The sequence below is a fragment of the Sinocyclocheilus rhinocerous genome, unplaced genomic scaffold, assembly GCF_001515625.1.
Source record: "Sinocyclocheilus rhinocerous isolate Xijiao unplaced genomic scaffold, SAMN03320098_v1.1 scaffold1893, whole genome shotgun sequence".
NCBI classification, from domain to species: Eukaryota; Metazoa; Chordata; class Actinopteri; order Cypriniformes; family Cyprinidae; genus Sinocyclocheilus; species Sinocyclocheilus rhinocerous.
In genome coordinates this window covers 192,338-204,886 of record NW_015654502.1, presented here as the reverse complement: position 1 = coordinate 204,886, position 12,549 = coordinate 192,338, and the positions used below count along the sequence as shown (strand labels likewise).

At 38.0% G+C, this 12,549-nt stretch overlaps 1 protein-coding gene and 1 pseudogene across 1 annotated transcript in view; both read left to right on the top strand.

Moving 5' to 3' along the window:
- The window catches only part of LOC107717253 (pregnancy zone protein-like), a 19,680-nt pseudogene extending 16,108 nt beyond the window's left edge, over positions 1 to 3,572 (top strand).
- A 5,422-nt stretch (positions 3,573 to 8,994) lies between these two features.
- The window catches only part of LOC107717280 (alpha-2-macroglobulin-like), a 24,094-nt gene continuing 20,539 nt past the window's right edge, over positions 8,995 to 12,549 (top strand). The window contains exon 1 of the mRNA XM_016523978.1: positions 8,995 to 9,000. The gene's annotated coding sequence lies outside the window, so the exon portion shown is untranslated. The remainder of the gene's footprint in view (positions 9,001 to 12,549) is intronic.

Here is a 12,549-nt window from a genome sequence, read left to right as displayed (position 1 = left end):
TATACACATGCACAGACATTATTTCATACACGACATAGTCGTGAGATGCAAGAAACATAGACATATGGCAAGAAATCTGTAGACGCGCCCATAACAACAAAAGACAATACTTTATTGAACCTTTTCTGATAAGAAGTGTGTGCTGCAAACGCGAGCATTTTTGACGATTGTTTCTGTCCAGTCTGCTCGTTTTATCGTGTTTAACCACAGCTGTCGTCGGTTTTTTTGTCTGGCAGTGGCAGCAGATATGCGATCAAATTTCTAATTTGAGGCTATTACGTCGATTCTGGCACCGAACATCACAACAAGATGATATTTTAAGCTCCTCGTGTAGCCGCATCTGCGCTGGTTTGAATGGGCTGCTTCCAGCTAGCGCTGTGACGTCGGCTGACCCTAGTTAGCTGTGGTTGGCCTGGCCGTGCGTCACTCAGAACACAACAGGCCAATCAGAAGAGAGGCTCATGAATATTAATTAGACAGGCCAAAATTGACCTGTTCTCGGCAGAGCTCCTGAGAAAGGAGCTGTAAAAACATATTGAGATGGTTTTTGGTACTTATACCGCAAATATATATTCTTAAGGACATCAAAACCTAAAATAAAACTCCAGAAAGGTGTCAAATATGGGACCTTTAAGCAGGAGTACTTCAAATAAGTTAAGCCTGTGTTGTGTTTTCTGAGTAACACTGAGAATATCTCTGTATATTGTTGCAACACCACCGCCACGACCAATCCGACCAGGCTTGTTTATAACAGTAGCTTGGTGGAGAAGACCTAATGTTTAGGAGCACAAGCTTTAAAAATTGATTTTGTTCATTTATTTTGCATTTTTCTGGTTTAATCACGATTAGATTTTTTCTAGATCCTGCATTAAATGTATATTTTGACCTCACTAATCGGGGAACAGTCTTTATAGATTGGACAACATAAGTACTTCTATCATTTAAGTGGGTAGAACAAAAACCATCATAGCAGTTATTTGAGATTTGACTTACTAGTCATATGGAGCGTAGTGTCCTGGAGATGTTGTCTGACAGGAATTCCACTCCGACTCTGCTGGGGTGCAGGCCATCAGCACGAAAAAGCCTAGGTCGCTCGCAAAAAAGATTAACAAAGAGCAGTTTCTGTTCTTTACACCATGACAATAACCATTCATTTGGAGCAAACAGTCTACTGAACCTTTCATGTCCTCCAGCTTGATGTCGTTCACCCTGCGTGAAGCACGACAGCTCCGATGCTCTCGTCACCCTTCAGGATTGTGGGTATCTGCACAGAACCATCGAGAACACGAGCACCAGGAAAACAGTGAGTGTGCACCTTACCTTTAGCTAAGGTAGCATGGATGTGCCGGATGATGTTGTCTCTGATGATCACAGTGTCGCGTTCCGTCTCACAAAGGGGAGCAAAATGTTCCGGGTGGAGATCTCGAAGAGAGGGGGAGAGGTCCTCGCTTGCGCCTTCTGCTGCTAGTGCACCCAGGGTCTGTGGTGTTCCGGCACCGGAGTAAAGGAGACCTGGGAAGATCATGTCCTTGATGCACAGGGCCTGTGCAGAGAAACACGCTAAGTAGAGGAGGTGGGAGTGTTAATATCGTGCCGTAAACTTACCTCGGACTTGTGAGTGTCAGCCTGGGATGTTTCCAGCGCGGCTGGGGGTGCAACAGTCTATGACTAAAGTAGCTGCCTAGGGTCCCAAATGTCTCATACAGAGGGTGGCAGCAGTTATCCAGGATGTTTGACAGCTTGGCCAAAATCCTCCTCTCGCCCACCCGCTCCACTGAGTCCAGAAGACAACCCAAGATAGAGATGGTCCTCTTTATCAGTTTGTCAAGCCTTTTCTTGTCCCTCTCTGTGATCCACCACTCCAGCAGACCACAGCATAGAAAGTTGCTGATGCAACTACAGTATCATAAACTGTAGTGTAGTTTTCAGTAGTGCCCTACATACCCCAAAGTACCTCAATCTCCTCAACAGATGGAGGCGACTTTGGCCCTTTCTGTACAAAACACTCATGTTATCTGACCAATCCAATTTATTGTTTTTGTGAACACCCAGTTACTGGTACATGTCTACCATCTCAATGTCAAGTCCCTGGAGGTTAACACTGCATTTTACTATACTGCACAACAGGGACTCTGGATCAGCTCAGGTTCCTGTCACAGTTCCTGACACCATCACCTCTTGGGAGACGGAGGCCTTCTGTCTGTCCTCCAAAGGTCTGGGTCTGGCTCCTCCTGCTCAGCTGACAGTTTTCCAGCCCTTCTTCCTGGAGCTCTGTTTGTCTGCAGACAATATTTAGCATCATAGTGTGTTTCTCTGCTGATCACTGATGTGTGTTTCTGTCTCTCTGGTTCATAGGCGACAGTCTCTCAGAGGAAGTGGATCTGACTGTTCCTAAAGATGTGATAGAGGGATCAGCCAAATCCTCTGTTTCAGTCATTGGTAACATTTACATACACAAGCAGAAATGAGGAGTTTGGGTTTCTAAAATGTAGTGTTATATTTGTGTTTGGATTGTAGGAGATATATTGGGTCATGCACTGAGGAATCTTAACGGATTATTACGGATGCCGTACGGCTGTGGAGAACAAAACATGGCTGTTCTTTCTCCCAATATTTACATTCTGCAGTATTTGGAAAACACCAAAGCCTCCTCTGATGATCAGTATTCATCCTGTCTGTGTGCTAATGGAAGAAAAACCTTTAAATGGATCCTCACTCCTTCTGTTCTTGGTGAGTTTTCCAGTCTGAATCATTGTTTCTCAGTGTTTGTGTCTGTTGTATCTTCACGTACATGTCTTGTGTTGTAGGAGTCTTGAATATTACAGTCAGTGCAGAGGCAGAGGCGTCCCAGACTGTGTGTGACAATGAGATTGTGAGCGTGCCAGAGAGAGGACGCATTGACACAGTCACACGAAGTCTGCTTGTACAGGTCAGCGCACGTCAAATGGCTCTCAGACGTCATTTCTCCATGATCCTAATGCTGCTTATGTCAGTATGATGTGTTGATGTTACTGTTTTATTCTGCAGGCTGAAGGAACTGAGAAGACAGAGACCTACAGCTGGTTACTGTGTCCAAAGGGTTTGTCTGCAGACAATATTTAGCATCGTAGTGTTTCTCTGCTGATCACTGATGTGTGTTTCTGTCTCTCTGGTTCATAGGCGACACTCTCTCAGAAGAAGTGAATCTGACTCTTCCTAAAGATGTGATAGAGGGATCAGCCAGATCCACTGTTTCAGTCATTGGTAACATTTACATACACAAGCAGAAATTTGTAAATTAGTACAGAAATTAGTACATACACAAGCAAAAATGAGGAGTTTGTGTTTGTGTTTCTAAAATGTAGTGTTATATTTGTGTTTGGATTGTAGGAGATATATTGGGTCATGCACTGAGGAATCTTAACGGATTATTACGGATGCCGTACGGCTGTGGAGAACAAAACATGGCTGTTCTTTCTCCCAATATTTACATTCTGCAGTATTTGGAAAACACGGAGCAGCTCACCTCAGCCATCCGAGAGAGAGCCACCGGCTTCCTGCAGAACTTTCATTCAGTTCTGCAGCTTGAATAAAGATGTTAAATTCTCACTAAATGTTTAATGTTTCACTATTTTGTTCAGTGTTGATTATTTTTTTATCCAGGGCAAAATCATTTTATATTTCATGAAACCAACCAACAAAAGTTATAATAGTCATCAGCCTTCATTTAAATGAATCCCAAACAAACTGAACACAATTTTCATAGTAAAAAATACATGTAAATACTAGTACTTGACAGTAAAATAACTAGTGAACTATTCCTTAAAATTGTAAAATGACCCAGAAATAAAGATAAAAAGTCATATATATATATATATCTCACGTTTTCACATTTTTATTTGCAAATTTGCAGCCTTGATATGAAGGGGTCCAGAGTGATGCTTAGTATTGATATGAAAATTTTTTGCATTTTATTTGCAGTTTGTGTGAATAGAAATGATGTACAAAAGGATGAATGGAGTCTATTGGAGATGAATTGTAGAAAAGAATTAGAAGAGGAAAAAGATTATGACAAATTTCATTTTCTCACTCAATCAGTTAAAATAATATTAAAGAGTCATATGATGTTTCGGTAAAGGCAGGGACTGATGAGAAATAAACTTGAGGAGTGAGATTTGTTTTGGCGAGCTTCCCTCTGTGATTCGTACCTGGAAAATCTAGAATGTATCAAGTATGTCTAATATGAGTAACAAAATGCCTTTTTCTGTGTCCAGATTTGACTGCAATAGTAATGCAAAAACTGACATTTCAAATCAATATTTAAATGTCAACTCTTACATAAATTAGTGTTTATTAATGCCTAGATATATACCCAAATGCATAAATATAATTATGTTTGAAAACAATGTTTCCAGGCTCTAGGCATTGAGGGCAGGTCCTGGGGACTTCCCCGCTCTGCACGTTTTGTAAGTCTGGGATGGATCTCTCTCCTAATGAGCTGATGATCTGAATCAGGTGTGTTAAATAAGGGAGACATGCAAGATGTGCAGAGCTTGGATCCCCAGGACCAGGATTATGAACAACTGACCTAGGGAATACACAGTCGTGTTTATATATATATGGCTATACAGCCATCTAGTGGTTATAGCGTGGTATTACAAATGATAAATGAATGATAAATGGTCATTTATTACAGGTACATATTTAGTACCGCAAAAATTCCCTTTAAAATACAAAATATTAAAGAAAACAACAAAACATAAATATATACATATACTTTCTCTTGATCCCCCCTGTGCCACCCAATTTTAAAATCATGGAATCGCCCCTGGCAACGTTGTTTAAGTTACATCTTAACCCTGCCAATGACTCGCTTATCCTGAAATTGTTATAGCAATAACACTTTTTTGGTGAACAAAATTGCTCCGGTTTTAGGTTTGCTTTTGTTTTGTCTAACGTCGTTAACTGTCTTAAGTGCAGGACACGACTGGTCATGTGATCTCAACAAGGCAGCCTCCATGCCTGCATCTCATGTCAGTATTCATAATTTTAAAATATGTCTCTAACTATTAATTTCTTTAAGTGTAATATGTTTTTAGTGGAAAAGCATTTAAATCCACATTCAGGACTGGGCCTCTTGGTGCTTTCACACCTGGCCTGTTGTTTCGGAACCTGGCGCGTTTCCCCCCTTAGCTCGGTTCGCAATCGCGCCCGATCTCAGCAGCTTTGTGAATAGGTTTAAAGAAGAAATAAAAAAATATAAAAATAAACCAGTCGAGGCCAGTCAATGTAAGATAATTTTGTTTGTGAATACGGCCTCTTGTCTGTTATGTTGCACATTGCTGTGTGTATGAGTGTAAGGGATGCTAAAGGGTTCGGTTATGCCGAGTTCACACTGCACGATTTTAGCCCGATTTTTCACTCGCTGACAGGTTTTGCGAAATCGCCGACAAATGCACGACATCGGAGGCAAATCGGTGCTCGTTCACGCGAGTGACAATCACGCAGTGTGAATTATCAAAGACTTTGCTTGACCAGCCACAACATCAGCATAACAGTTACTGCAAAATTATTTACCTACAACTCTCTTTGCAGAACACCCAATCCCTGTTCCCTGCATCTCCCTCCTGCATAATCAGTTTTTCTTTTTCTCCTTGTAGCTGGAAATCAGCTCACAGACAATTTGTGGGCTATATATATATATATATTTTAAAATAATTCCAGTCTCTCTCTCCGGTCTGACGCACGCGGGTTCTCGCGTTATTTCCTGATCACTTCTCGCGTTTGTTTTGTTGTGAAACTAGTTTGCGGACCAGACAGAGCTGTCGGCAATTCTTCCTATTGTGAAGAACTCGGCATAAGTGGAATCCCGAAAAATAAACAGTGGAATTTTGACCAATGAGAGAACAGTTTACTCGTGAGTGACTTGTATTAACAAATTTGGTCCGTTTAGAAACTTTGCTGTGTGAAAGCGAACCGCACCAAGAATAAAAAGCAACATTGTAATAATTTGAATCCCTGTTTCGGAACAAAGCAATCGATCTACAGGTGTACATATATGTGGGTCTACTGTGTGAACGGGGCCAATAGGTCAGTGGAAGGCCGTAACCATGTCTTGGGAGGGGGGGCTACTTATATGTGTGTGTGTGTATATATATATGGAGTGCACAATATCAGTGCAAGACATTTGCACAATGTCTCCAGGCACCAACAAATTTTAAAGGGAAGGCATGATCTGATATTATAGTATGAGGATTAACAAAATGGAGGGAGCTCATGAGATTAATCATTAATTTGATGATAAATGCAAATAATTTCTCAATAGCTTGTTTGGGACGAGTGCCCTATGAAATAATGACAGTCAAAGCTTTGTTCATTATGTGTTCTGCATCACATAGTCAGCCTTAAATAAATGCTTGAATGAGCCCTGTAACGTATTTACTTCAACCACTTACGAAATGTCAAAATTTATTTAAAGATTTAAAATCAGTTCGAGCTACAGAAATGCATCTTCATATTTACAAGCTTCCATTTTATGCGTGGCTACTTTCTATCCATGTTCGGGATTGACTGAATAATGCAAAAACTGACACTATAAAAATTACAACTTTGACAACAATATTTATAATGTCTAAATATATTTATATATATATATATATATATAAGGCTACACCATGATATTAAGTTGATTTTTCTCTATTTTCTCAAATTTTCCTCTATTTTTTTATTGCCGCATAGTTATTTTTTTTTATTATTTATTGTCTATTCTCTTTATTATTAGTGTTATTTTATTTTATTATATGTATGTCTATTATGTATGTCAAATTATATGTATGTCTGCACTATGTCTGTACATTTTTCACAGTGAATTTCAGAGTTGTCTCCATGGATAGAAATTTTGTACCCTTTGATCAGAAGGTTTATACCATTCAAGCAAAAGCAACATTTTTTTGTAATTAATTCTTTTCTGTGCACCATACCCCTAATGCACCAGCAATAAATATATTATTTGAATTTTTAAAAATTTGAATGAATATTTATTCTCTTGTTTTTAGTACAGTACAATCGCGCTGGAGGTAAGCACATGAAACCTGTCTTTTGCAGCCATTCATGACATGCACAACAAAATTTAATTTGCTACTTGCAGATACTGAATATTCAGTGATTACAGATGTATGTAGATAACTATAACTAAACACTCGGCACTGTGGCACTGTGTGTTTTTGGGATCACAAGGACAGTCAATATAACAGGATTGGTCAATGGACAAATATTTCCTCAGCAAGGTGGATATTGCAGCTTTCTCATGAACAAAAACTCAGGCCAAACATGCATAAAAACACCTTTTACAAATCAATTGCAAATGTTTTATTGAAAGTGTAATCTACTAAATGCAATGACAAATCATATCTGTAAAATGTGTTCTTTTATTAATTTGCAGGGGTTTTGTTTATTTTATTGGCTAAACAGGCCAATAAAAGATTACTACTACTACTCTTCTTTTTTATTGCACAAATGTCCCAACCCAAACAATGACTCACTTTGCCATGATATTGCAATGGCAATAGCTTTTTGGTGAACAAAATTCATATTTTAGGAGGGTTGCTACGGTTTGATGTTTGTTTACTAACTGTCCAAATGCAGGAAATGGCTGGTCATGTGATCTTAACATGGCAGCCTCCATGAGGGGGCGAGTTCTTTAGGTGTAAACATTATTTAGTGGAAAAGTACTTAAAATGCACATTTGTACTTTTTACATGACATTGATGATGTTTTATTTTAAATGGCTGAAAAATGCTGCTCAGATTGATTTTTAATACAAACTGACCGGTAGCCCCTCTTTTACATATATGTGGGTGTAGGTTAACTACTGTGTAAACAGGGCCAGCAGGTCAGTGACCATGGTTTTTTTTTTTTACTGATTGCAAGAGCATGATGATAAAAACAATATAATTACAAACTAAATATGAATGCAATCTTATGTTTTATCATATGTTTCTGTTTACATATATTTTTTTAAATATTTCACAGTATAAACAAATATATATGTTTCAGCTTTGCATCATATACATATACATATATGTACATATATGTATCAGCTTTGAGTCACTGTCACAGTCACTCTTGATGATATCTGTTACTAATTACTTGTATTTATCTTACAGAATTTAAATGATCCATACTGTACATGATATTAGGAGTAGTTCAGAAATGTCTTGAGACCTTTGCACAGTGGCCCAAAGCACTAATTGGGAAGACATGTTTAGTAATGATCTGATATTAGAGTACTAGGATTAACAAAATGGAGGGAACTCCAGATATTAATAATTAATTGAATGCAAATCATTTCTGATGAGTGCCCTTTGAAATAAAGTCACATTCAAAGTTTTGTTCATAGTGTGTTCTGCACGATCAGCCTTCATCATGAGGGCTCATCAAGGGCTCCTTCTAGTTTCTTTGCTCTTCCTTTCTGTCCATGGACAAGCCTCAGGGCCGTACGAATTTAATTTAAAAATAAAAATAATTTATCAGCACAGATGAGACCTGCTTAAACTGAAGTGCAGGAAGTTCTAGAATACTGTATGTATTGAAATACAAAAGTGGCAGAACTGTTTAAAACATTTTTGTCTTTGATTATGTCTGAAACTTGGGCAAGCATATCTCTTTATGCTTTGATATCTCTCAGGTCTTTCATGGTGACGTTTCCTGCAGTGATCGAGTCGGGATCTGAGGCCAAACTGTGTGCAAGTCTTCTCAAGCCCAATGAAAGCCTTGCCATGAACATTTATCTGGTTCATGGTGACCAGAGCACTTTATTGCTACAGGAGAAAGCTGAGGAAGAGTTTCACCGCTGCTTTAACTTTCAGGTTTGCCAGGTTTGCCATGTCATTGAACATTTTAGTTATTTGTTAAATAACACGTCTCCCAACAGACACCTCTGGTCGAAGCAGAATCAGTGCAGACAATGAAGGTAGAACTTCAGGGGAAGAACTTCAAGATGACTGAAAAGAGAAATGTCATGTTCAGATGTTACAACCCTTTGACTTTCATCCAGACTGATAAACCCATCTATATTCCATGACAGACAGGTGAGCTGTGATTTTTAGATTTAAAGTTCAGTGAATACTAAGGTTGTTTAATTTGTTTCACACTGTTGATGTCATAGTGTTTTTACGGGATGTCATTAGTGAAAGCATTAGCACTGTGGGGCACAACAGACATAGTCCACAGTAGCCACACCCCAAACCACTGGGCTATTTCATGCTGCTTGGTTTTATTTGAATCCAACAGTGCTAGAAAAAGTATATGGAGCTTATAAACCAAAACTTAAAAATCTTAAAATAATTGGTTTTAATTGTCAAATATATCATATAAACTGTTTTTTAAATTTACCCCTAAACTGAATAAAAATGTTTTTTTTTTTATTGGTCTTATGAAGTATTCTAATTTGTTGGTGGGTTTTTGTTAAATGTGAGCCAAAATCATCACAATTAAAAGAACCAAAGACTTAAACTACTTCAGTCTGTGTGCATTGAATTTATTTAATACACGAGTTTCACAATTTGAGTTGAATTACTGAAATAAATGAACTTTTCCACGACATTCTAATTTATTGAGATGCACCTGTATATGTCTAAACTGTTACTCATGCAGAGGCTTAGCCATAATAAGGATAAGGATAAGGCAGAAAATGTATTTCATAGTTTCTATACTGTAATAAATGTCAAGTAGCACTACATAATTTGAATACTTTATTACCTGGAGATGACTTGAGACACACACATAAACCATATTGTCGCAATCGTGTGTTTATTGTTTTCACATTACATCTGTCAAAACTGGATGCCTTTGTCCATATTAGGGATTTCCTGGCATGTCATAAGTTATTACTTCTACGAGTCCATTTTGGACCTCCGGCTTCGAATATGAATGAAACATACAGTACACTGCATGAGAGTGTTTAGCCATCCATAATGTTCACATCTCCTCATTTTGGATACGAATAAAACATCAAGTCATGCACATCTTTTTTCTTTGAATTTAAATCTATATTTATTCACACTGGCCCCTGATAACCTCTACGTGAAATATAAAAATAAATTTCTTGCATGACAATAATCTTTTCGATTATAATTTTGAGCAAAAAAAAATTATCCGTTTAATATTATAGCCTACAGCATGACGAAAATGTGACGAAAAGTTTTTATTGACTAAAACTAGACTAAAATGCTCAGACATTTACTCGACTAAAACATGACTAAACAAAAACAGGACAAGGTTGACTAAATATGATAATAACTAATAAGTACATTTGACACCAGGACTAAGACTAAGACTGAACTAAAAATGGTTGACAAAATTAACATTAGTTTGATTAGGGTTGGAGCTAAACTCTTGCATCTTGAGGTCCAGAGTTGAGGACCCCTGATCTATACTGTCACGGTCATGTTCTTTTAGTTTAATTTTCATGGATTTTTTGTATGTATTCATCAATTTCCTGCTTCCTTTGTTCTAGTTTCTCGACACTCATCGGTAAAATCTTTAAATGGATCCTCACTCCTTCTGTTCTTGGTGAGTTTTCCAGTCTGAATCATTGTTTCTCAGTGTTTGTGTCTGTTGTATCTTCACGTACATGTCTTGTGTTGTAGGAGTCTTGAATATTACAGTCAGTGCAGAGGCAGAGGCGTCCCAGACTGTGTGTGACAATGAGATTGTGAGCGTGCCAGAGAGAGGACGCATTGACACAGTCACACGAAGTCTGCTTGTACAGGTCAGCGCACGTCAAATGGCTCTCAGACGTCATTTCTCCATGATCCTAATGCTGCTTATGTCAGTATGATGTGTTGATGTTACTGTTTTATTCTGCAGGCTGAAGGAACTGAGAAGACAGAGACCTACAGCTGGTTACTGTGTCCAAAGGGTTTGTCTGCAGACAATATTTAGCATCATAGTGTTTCTCTGCTGTGTGTCTCTGCATAGTGTCTCTCACTGATGTGTTTCTGTCTCTCTGGTTCATAGGCGACAGTCTCTCAGAGGAAGTGGATCTGACTGTTCCTAAAGATGGTATAGAGGGATCATCCAAATCCTCTGTTTCAGTCATTAGTAACATTTACATACACAAGCAGAAATGAGGAGTTTGGGTTTCTAAAATGTAGTGTTATATTTGTGTTTGGATTGTAGGAGCCATATTGGGTCGTGCACTGAGGAATCTTAACGGATTATTACGGATGCCGTATGGCTGTGGAGAACAAAACATGGCTGTTCTTTCTCCCAATATTTATATTCTGCAGTATCTGGAAAACACAGAGCAGCTCACCTCAGCCATCCGAGAGAGCTGTTCAGTTGCTTTGACACAATCTGTATTGTTAAAAGCGCTGTACAAATAAACTTGACTTGACTTGACTTGACATGTACAGATTTAATCAGCTGAAATAATTGGTCACTTGAACAGCATGATAACTTACAGAAAATAGCTTTTCAGTGCACTCTTGTTGGGTATGTGACAAATAATATCTCATATATATAAATCCCCACAGCTTGAACCTCAGTGCCATTCAAGAACATCACTTGTGGAGCTGGTCGATTCTAAAGATGATCATGTCATTGTGTATCTGAAAGAGGTGAGAAAACAGCAACATTCATATGATATGGTGAATCATTCAGATTTTACATGATTGATTATCCTGTTTTTAGAATTCCAGTGAATCTCCAGATAAAATTGAAACAGGTTCTTCCAGTGAAGAATCTCAAACCAGCTGTGATTAAAGTGTATGATTACTAACAAACAATTAAGATTTCATATGCCTTTTCCTGGGTTTTTATTATGTGATTCAAAAGTATTAGTTGCTATTAAGCTAATTTCTCTGTATCAATATCTCCCTCAGGTGATGATCAGTCAGAGACCGAGTACACGTCCCATCAAAAATCCAGTTACACAAATCACTTAGTATACAAATGACAAAAAAAAAAATTTAATGAAAACAACTTATGGTGAGGTCACTGTTTTTTTATTCTTGATTTACATGTAATTGTTTATGCAGATCTGTCAAGGTACTGCAGGGGGTACTCTCTTTAACGGAAAAACATAAAGCATAGAATAAAATAAAAAAAACATTTTTTAATGCCCGTGAGTGTGTTATGTTGATGTTTTTACTTCTAGTATTCCAACCAGACGTGATAATATGCGTGAGGGGTAAACTATGTTTGATTTTTGGGAAATGCTTTTTTACATTCAGCTGTTGCGAAATCATAAAATTTTGAAAATCAAGTTCTTTTTTTTTTACCAGGAAAGAAGTGGTTTTCATGAACAAAGTTGTTTTTATTGTCTCTTCTAACAAAAATCTTTTATTTAACACTAGAACCGCCAGGGGTCACTGTAAGCGCCAGCGGGTAAATTTTCCCCTCGCACATGGCAACTGTATTTATATGGCTAAAGAACATATTATTTCACTGTATTATGCTACTGTCTTCACCAAAGACGTGTCTAGAGTCATGCAATGATTATGTATAGTCATCAACTATATTTTTATCCTGTTGTTTTATGTTCAAGACTTTTTAATGCAGGCTACA